Raw genomic sequence first — 6,394 nt, 5'->3', positions numbered from 1 at the left:
AAATACTATATTGCTAAGCGATCTCCCACTGCTAGCAGATTTAGATTCATTGCTCCTTACTGGCAAGACAAAAAGATAGCAATTTAAAATTAGTCAATACAAGACTAAATAAGCACTTTCAAATGTATCACTTTACTTTTCATGTAATTCCAGGTGCTCTGCAAAATGGCACTTTGAATCATTTGTCACCAGCAAAAGTTAAATGTAATGATCACATAAATGCAATACTTTTTCATAGCTTACTAAAGTTCTCAGTGAAACTCACACTCTTTCGTGACCTTCTATGTTGTAAATGCTCATGGCCATGAGTGTCACCAAGAATTTGCTGGAGCTGGAGCTGCAGTGTTGATGCTATAAATGAACAAGTTGCTGGCTTCATCTTTTTCAAATGCCATTACACTTTACTTAAAACTAGAAGGACTTCGGTGACAAACAGGAGCATTTAGTTGGATTTTTGTGCCAAACTATGACTACCATTTAAGTCTCCAACACAATGTTATTTTACAAGGACTATAACAAAACATGCCAGTTCTCTTTTCAAATGCTGCCAAGAAAACAAAGTCATATGAGCTTTGTGATGTGGGGAGGCAATAGCAAGTATTATAATACTGATAATGGTAGCTGAAGATCTTCATGAAAAAAAAAAAAAAAGAAAAGAAAAGAAAAAAAAAAGAAAAACTTGGGAACAACATGAATTTGCAAATATGCAATGCGAAGAACTATTATTTCATGTGTCAGTGTATTTTGCATTGATATTTTAAAAGTGTATTTGAATGTGATAATTGAAAAAGTCTTTTTGATTCTATAATCTTAATTAAATCTGGCTTTTATTTTCCCACAAAAACAGTTCTAGTGGACTCTGTTATTCTAGCAATAATTTAACATACTTTACAATATGGACTGAAGGAGCAAAATACTGAAATATAGTACCTATCTCATCTTATTTCTGTATCATATGTATAGTAAGCATAGTGTATGCAACATCGCTTCAGTGTAAATACATCAGAGTTATATGGAGGGATTGACTTGTTTAGCTAGATCACCAGATCAGTGCTTTACCTCAAGTTTTGCTACTTCAGCTTTGATGGACAGGTTAGTGAAAAGCTGAAGAGTTGCCTATGAACTTTCCACTCAACAAAAAGAAGATATTTTCATATCCAGATTAGCCCATGTCAGAACTGGATGACAAGTTTCTGAGTTTCATTTCAGGAGCAAACTGTTTAAATGATGCTTTCAGAAATGCAACCGGATCTGTTCTCAAAGACAAGATACAGAGTCAGTGCTACAGCCACTGACACCAGTGCTCCCCAGGGGCCACTGCCAAATCCAAGACTACCCTGAGAAAGGGTTCTTCCAGAACTTCAAGCTTTTCCTGGAAGCAACTGAGCATGCTAAATGCTCTCTTCTTGGTATCTGAAGTAATGCTACTTTCACTTCATCCTGTAGCCTTGATTATCACTAAAATTATGTTGACTTCAGTGGAATTATTCTCTTCTATATTTTAGTAACTACTAAAAGAATGGTTTCTGGAAGCATTCTTTAAGGAAGGAAAATAGTTGCTAATATATAAAGCTGTATGTTTTGAGATCTGGATATTACATACTAAAATTCACTATAATGCTGAAAAGATCCATTTTGTTTCACTAAATGCCTATTTACATTAAAACAACAACAAGAAAAAACACAAGTACTTGCAGTGTTTAGGGCACTCTGTACATTTAGAAAGCCTGTGCTATATAGTCAAAGCCCATTTGAGATATTTTTAATATAAAAATATATATATATATATTGTAAATATTTCCAAAATCATGATATTCAGATAAGAAATATATTTCCTAGCTGTGTTCCAAGGTCATAAATTCAGATTCCAGGAGCAGATGCTGAATCCTTTGTAGCTCCTTTACAGTAATGCTGTGTGAGGTTTGGATGTGCAAACTAACTCTGATTACTTGCATGTTTAGAAGTAGAATGGGAAGAACAAGTAGCAAAAATACTTTTCTTAAAGCACAACTTATGGTTTTGTAGTGGTTCTCTATTTTCTAGCACTGTCTTTTCCCAACTTTTTAAAAGACTGTTAGATTGTTATTTAATAAAAATTCTCAGGAAAAAAAAAAAAAATCTTACTTTTTGAATATTTTCATGATTGGCCATGAAAAAGCGACCAAATCATCCCACAGTTCATTTCTGAATATTAATTTCTATTGCTGCACATTTTTTACAGGCTTTCTTAGAACTGTTTTCTTAGTATGTCTTTGAATGTTGACTTTACTACAAACTATGGAAAAACAGTGCAAAGATGTGAACAAATACATTGTTCATTAATATCCAGCACAAATTCTTTTTCTAGCTTTATTATTAAAAACAGCAAATAGATTTATGCTAACTAACTGAGATTAATTTTGCTTCTTTTTCTTCAACTGCAGTTTAGAAGCCTGTTTGCTTTAATCCCGTTGTTCAATAAAATAAAAACAAATGAATGGATTTCAGGAAAGAAAAATAACATATAATAGTGATCTCAGTCCTGCTATAAGCCATTCAGCAAAACACTCCTAATAAAGTATCAGCAGCATGCCACACAAAGTCTATAGCTTCCTTATTTGGATTTTGTAGAGCAGGATCCCACATTTTTCCAGAGGCCCACTGAGACCTTGGCAGCACAAAAAGTATATGGCAGAGGAAGTAAATAGAGCCACAAGCTGGGGATCTCAGTAGATTTCTGTCTTGGGAACACTCTCTCAATCAAAACTGCCATCTTTGACTTTTTTTGCTCTATTCTGATTTTGTGGTAATAAATAACACGTGCAAGCTGCTGTGGTAACATACTGTACTACTTGCAAGATGAAAAGACCACTAAATCTAAGCAAATATCCAAAAGTGCCTACAATTTTGCTTGAATTAATACAACTGCGTAGTTCAAATATTCCTTCCTACTGAGTAACCAAATGCATTTTCATTCTATTTAAAGTACAGTGCAGTGTAATTGTATTTTCATAAATAAAAATACTAGAGTTTTGCTTGTAAAAATTTCTGAATGACACTGAAAAATATAATAAATGATCATTTGAAACATCATATTTTGAGTAGACTGACTTGGGAATTTTTTTATTTTCTTTTTAATCAATCAGTGGAAAATGTAGTTTTCTTTAGAACTGAAGGTTTGTGCAAACAGTATCCATTTTTAGTTCTCTTTCAGGAAAAGAAAAAAGAAAGAAAAAAGAAAAAAAAAAAGGGACTTAAAAAGTTGGGGCATCTCAAGGTAAAATTATTTCATATGTCAAAATGGTTAAGATACTTCAAGTTTGCACAGCAGAATGTTTTTTCTCACATCGCACTGGAATTCCAATTGCCCAAGTAATCATTCTCTGTATTGTTCTTTCCCGTTAGATGGCCTTCCCTGTGATACTCATCTGTTCCTCATCTCTGAAACAGTGCTTCAGAAAATCTGTAGATCAAAGAAAAGAAAGAGAATGAAAGACACTTGAACTGCAGTATATGGGCAGCCCAAGCCCACATGGACATTTGCCCAGCTGAAAATGCAAGTAGAAACTATTGAAAAGACAATTTATGCATTCTAGTTACAAATCATAAATGAAGACACAAACACAGCCTGCAGTAAAGAATCTGGACAAGGAATTACTTGAGGTAATTTCTTAACTGTGGTTTTATGTGACAGAGTTCAACTTTCCCAGCTGAATAATAATGGATTTCCTGACTAATGTCACTTTTGCCCACCTGCACCACTGACTCTCAAAAAGAAAATAGAAAGATGAGGAAGAAGCTTAATTAATTGCAAACCAATGAATATTATTATTCTTCCTCATGTTCAAATGCACTTCATTAATGATGTTCTTACTTCCTTGTTTTTTTCCTTCTGATTTAGAAATACTAGGAAATGCTGAGGCAGTTTTCAGACTTTAAATGTAAATACTTAAGGCACTATATTGGCATGAAGCAATTTTGTAATTTATCTCTCATCAAGGAATTTTAAGCTGCTTCGTTACTGCCAAGGGAACAAAGAGGAACAAAAAGATCAAGTTTGTTCTTCTTTCAACTCCTCAAATAATATTTATCCAAACTGTGGAGGATTGTTTTGTTTAAGGACTGCACAAAAATAGGAACATAAAAATTGAAAGGCCAGCCCTGTGTTACCATGAAGTACCGTCAGTCCACATGCATAGGTTTTAGCATTTGCTCATCTGGAAAATTCTTCTCTGAACACACCACCAAGTTAACCCACCACCATGGGTGTACGTGAAACGCAAGGTTAATCACAGAATCATAGGAGCTAGAAGGGTTCACAGTATATCATTGAGTCCAACCCACTGCTAAAGTGGGTTCCCTGAAATAGGTTGCACAGGAAAGCAGTCATGGTTTGAATATCTCCCAAGAAACAGACTCCACCCCTCCCTTGGCAGACTGTTCCAGTGTTCCGTCATTCTCTAAATAATTTTTACCTCAAGTTCACGTGGACCTTCCTGTTTAAACCCATTACCCTTAGCCCACTTGCTGGGCACTATTGAAAAGAACCCAGCCCCATCCACTTGATTTCCACCCAGTAGATACTGACAAGTTCCCCTCACAGTCTTCTCTAGTTTAGGCTGAACAGTCCCAGAATACCTAACCTCTCTTTCTTTCTTTTCTTTTTTTTAATTTTCTGATCTTAATATGCATATGTAGCAGAGAAAAAAACAAATGATATGAGAAAGAATGGACTCGATGAATTTAAAAGGGGGACGTTACAGAAAGAAAAAATCCTCTTTGCTCTCTTTCCATATAAGCATTTGGTGAATTTCAGACTCTGAATTTTACTACAATTGTATTTACTGATAACCAATTTCAGATGAAATTAGTGGCAGTTTAGAGCACATGACATCATAGAAGTTGCTTTTGCTCTAATTCTCAGCTCTTTGCAGCTAGCACGAGCAGGGTTTTGTAGGGCTCTTTCTTCCCAGAGGGCTGTGAACTCCAGTTACTAATTCAGTGCAGGCACTTGAAAAGTATCAGCACTAAACAAGTCAGCCTGCAGTGCAGATAAACTACCAGTGCAAATAAAAGTAGAGCCAGAGGTCAAAGCTACCCTCTCTGCTATACCATAATCACTGTAATTTAATGAGAGGTTTTCACACATAGATGGATGCTGTGATGACTCTAAGAATCTCAGTTAAACATATTCTAATGCATCAGCATCTCCCGCACTTACTGATTTGACAGACATGCACTCTCAAACAAACCAGCTGTGTGCTAAGACTATATTTTTCAGCAAAGTACTATGGTGATCTGTTGCACATCAACAGAACTTTCAGATTGCCTTTGGGAAGTAAAACGTAAAGGAACCTTCTCCATTATCACATCCACTTCCTTGAAAACTAGCAACTACATTGCAGGATCTCCATTAGGTGATAAAAATTGCCAAAAAAAAAAAAATAGTTGAGTTTATGTCCTTATACTTACAACAGAAAGTCACCCTAAACACTGTGGATTTGAGGACTTGCTTTACTTCTAATTGTTAGTCTAAACCTCAGATCAGTTAACATCTGGTTTTGTGCCTCTACTGTTCTTTTAAAACAAAACTAAGACTTTGTTTTTGCTGAGCCAAACACTTCTGATGTTACCTGATGAATTAGTGTAATGGTATACACAGTAAACTTAAGTGTATTAGCTCATGTATCTAAATCATGACATGAGGAAAAAAAACGATCAAAGATACTGTTTCTTTTTCATGACCAGGAAATGCCATATACCTATATTTACAGTTCTACTCCTTCACAGTAGTGTTGTACCACAGCAGCTGGCACTGGACCTGATATATTACCGTAAGGCCAGAAGATATGGTTTCCACAGCGCAAGTGAAATTTTTCACAGCAGTCTCATTCCCAACTACAGTCCATATTTATAGCACTGATGAATGTCCAGGGACTTAAAAAAAAGAAAAAAGGCTAATATTTCCACCAGCTGCACAGCAGGATCTTGAGCAATAGCTTGTACCTGCCTAAACATTGTCTGTTATGTAGGTTTTCCAGAAAGATAAGTCACAGTGCCCTGAAAAACAACGTCTATAGGCACCTTTAGAGCAGGCTGGGTTGCTATGCAGCTGGGAAACAACAGGAGAGTTGTTCTGCCACTCCTTGTTTTACACACATAAAAGGCCTTGTATTTCAGTGCTGTCAGGCAGTAACAAAATGCCCGTGATAAAGGCAGGAATCTGGTGCAGGCTGTCACAACCCAGCCAGACCTACAGCTCAGTAGGATTACTCACTGCTGCAGCTGCCGCACCTGGTGGGTTCCACAGCCTGGCTGTTAGGAAAGGTGAACTATAAAACTCAAGAAAGGGAGGGTTTATTTTCAGTGATTACAAGGCAATGAACAGCATAAATTTCTGTATAGAGTGTGGCAG

The sequence above is a fragment of the Excalfactoria chinensis genome, chromosome 2, assembly GCF_039878825.1.
Source record: "Excalfactoria chinensis isolate bCotChi1 chromosome 2, bCotChi1.hap2, whole genome shotgun sequence".
Taxonomy (NCBI): Eukaryota; Metazoa; Chordata; class Aves; order Galliformes; family Phasianidae; genus Excalfactoria; species Excalfactoria chinensis.
This window is presented reverse-complemented; position numbering follows the sequence as displayed.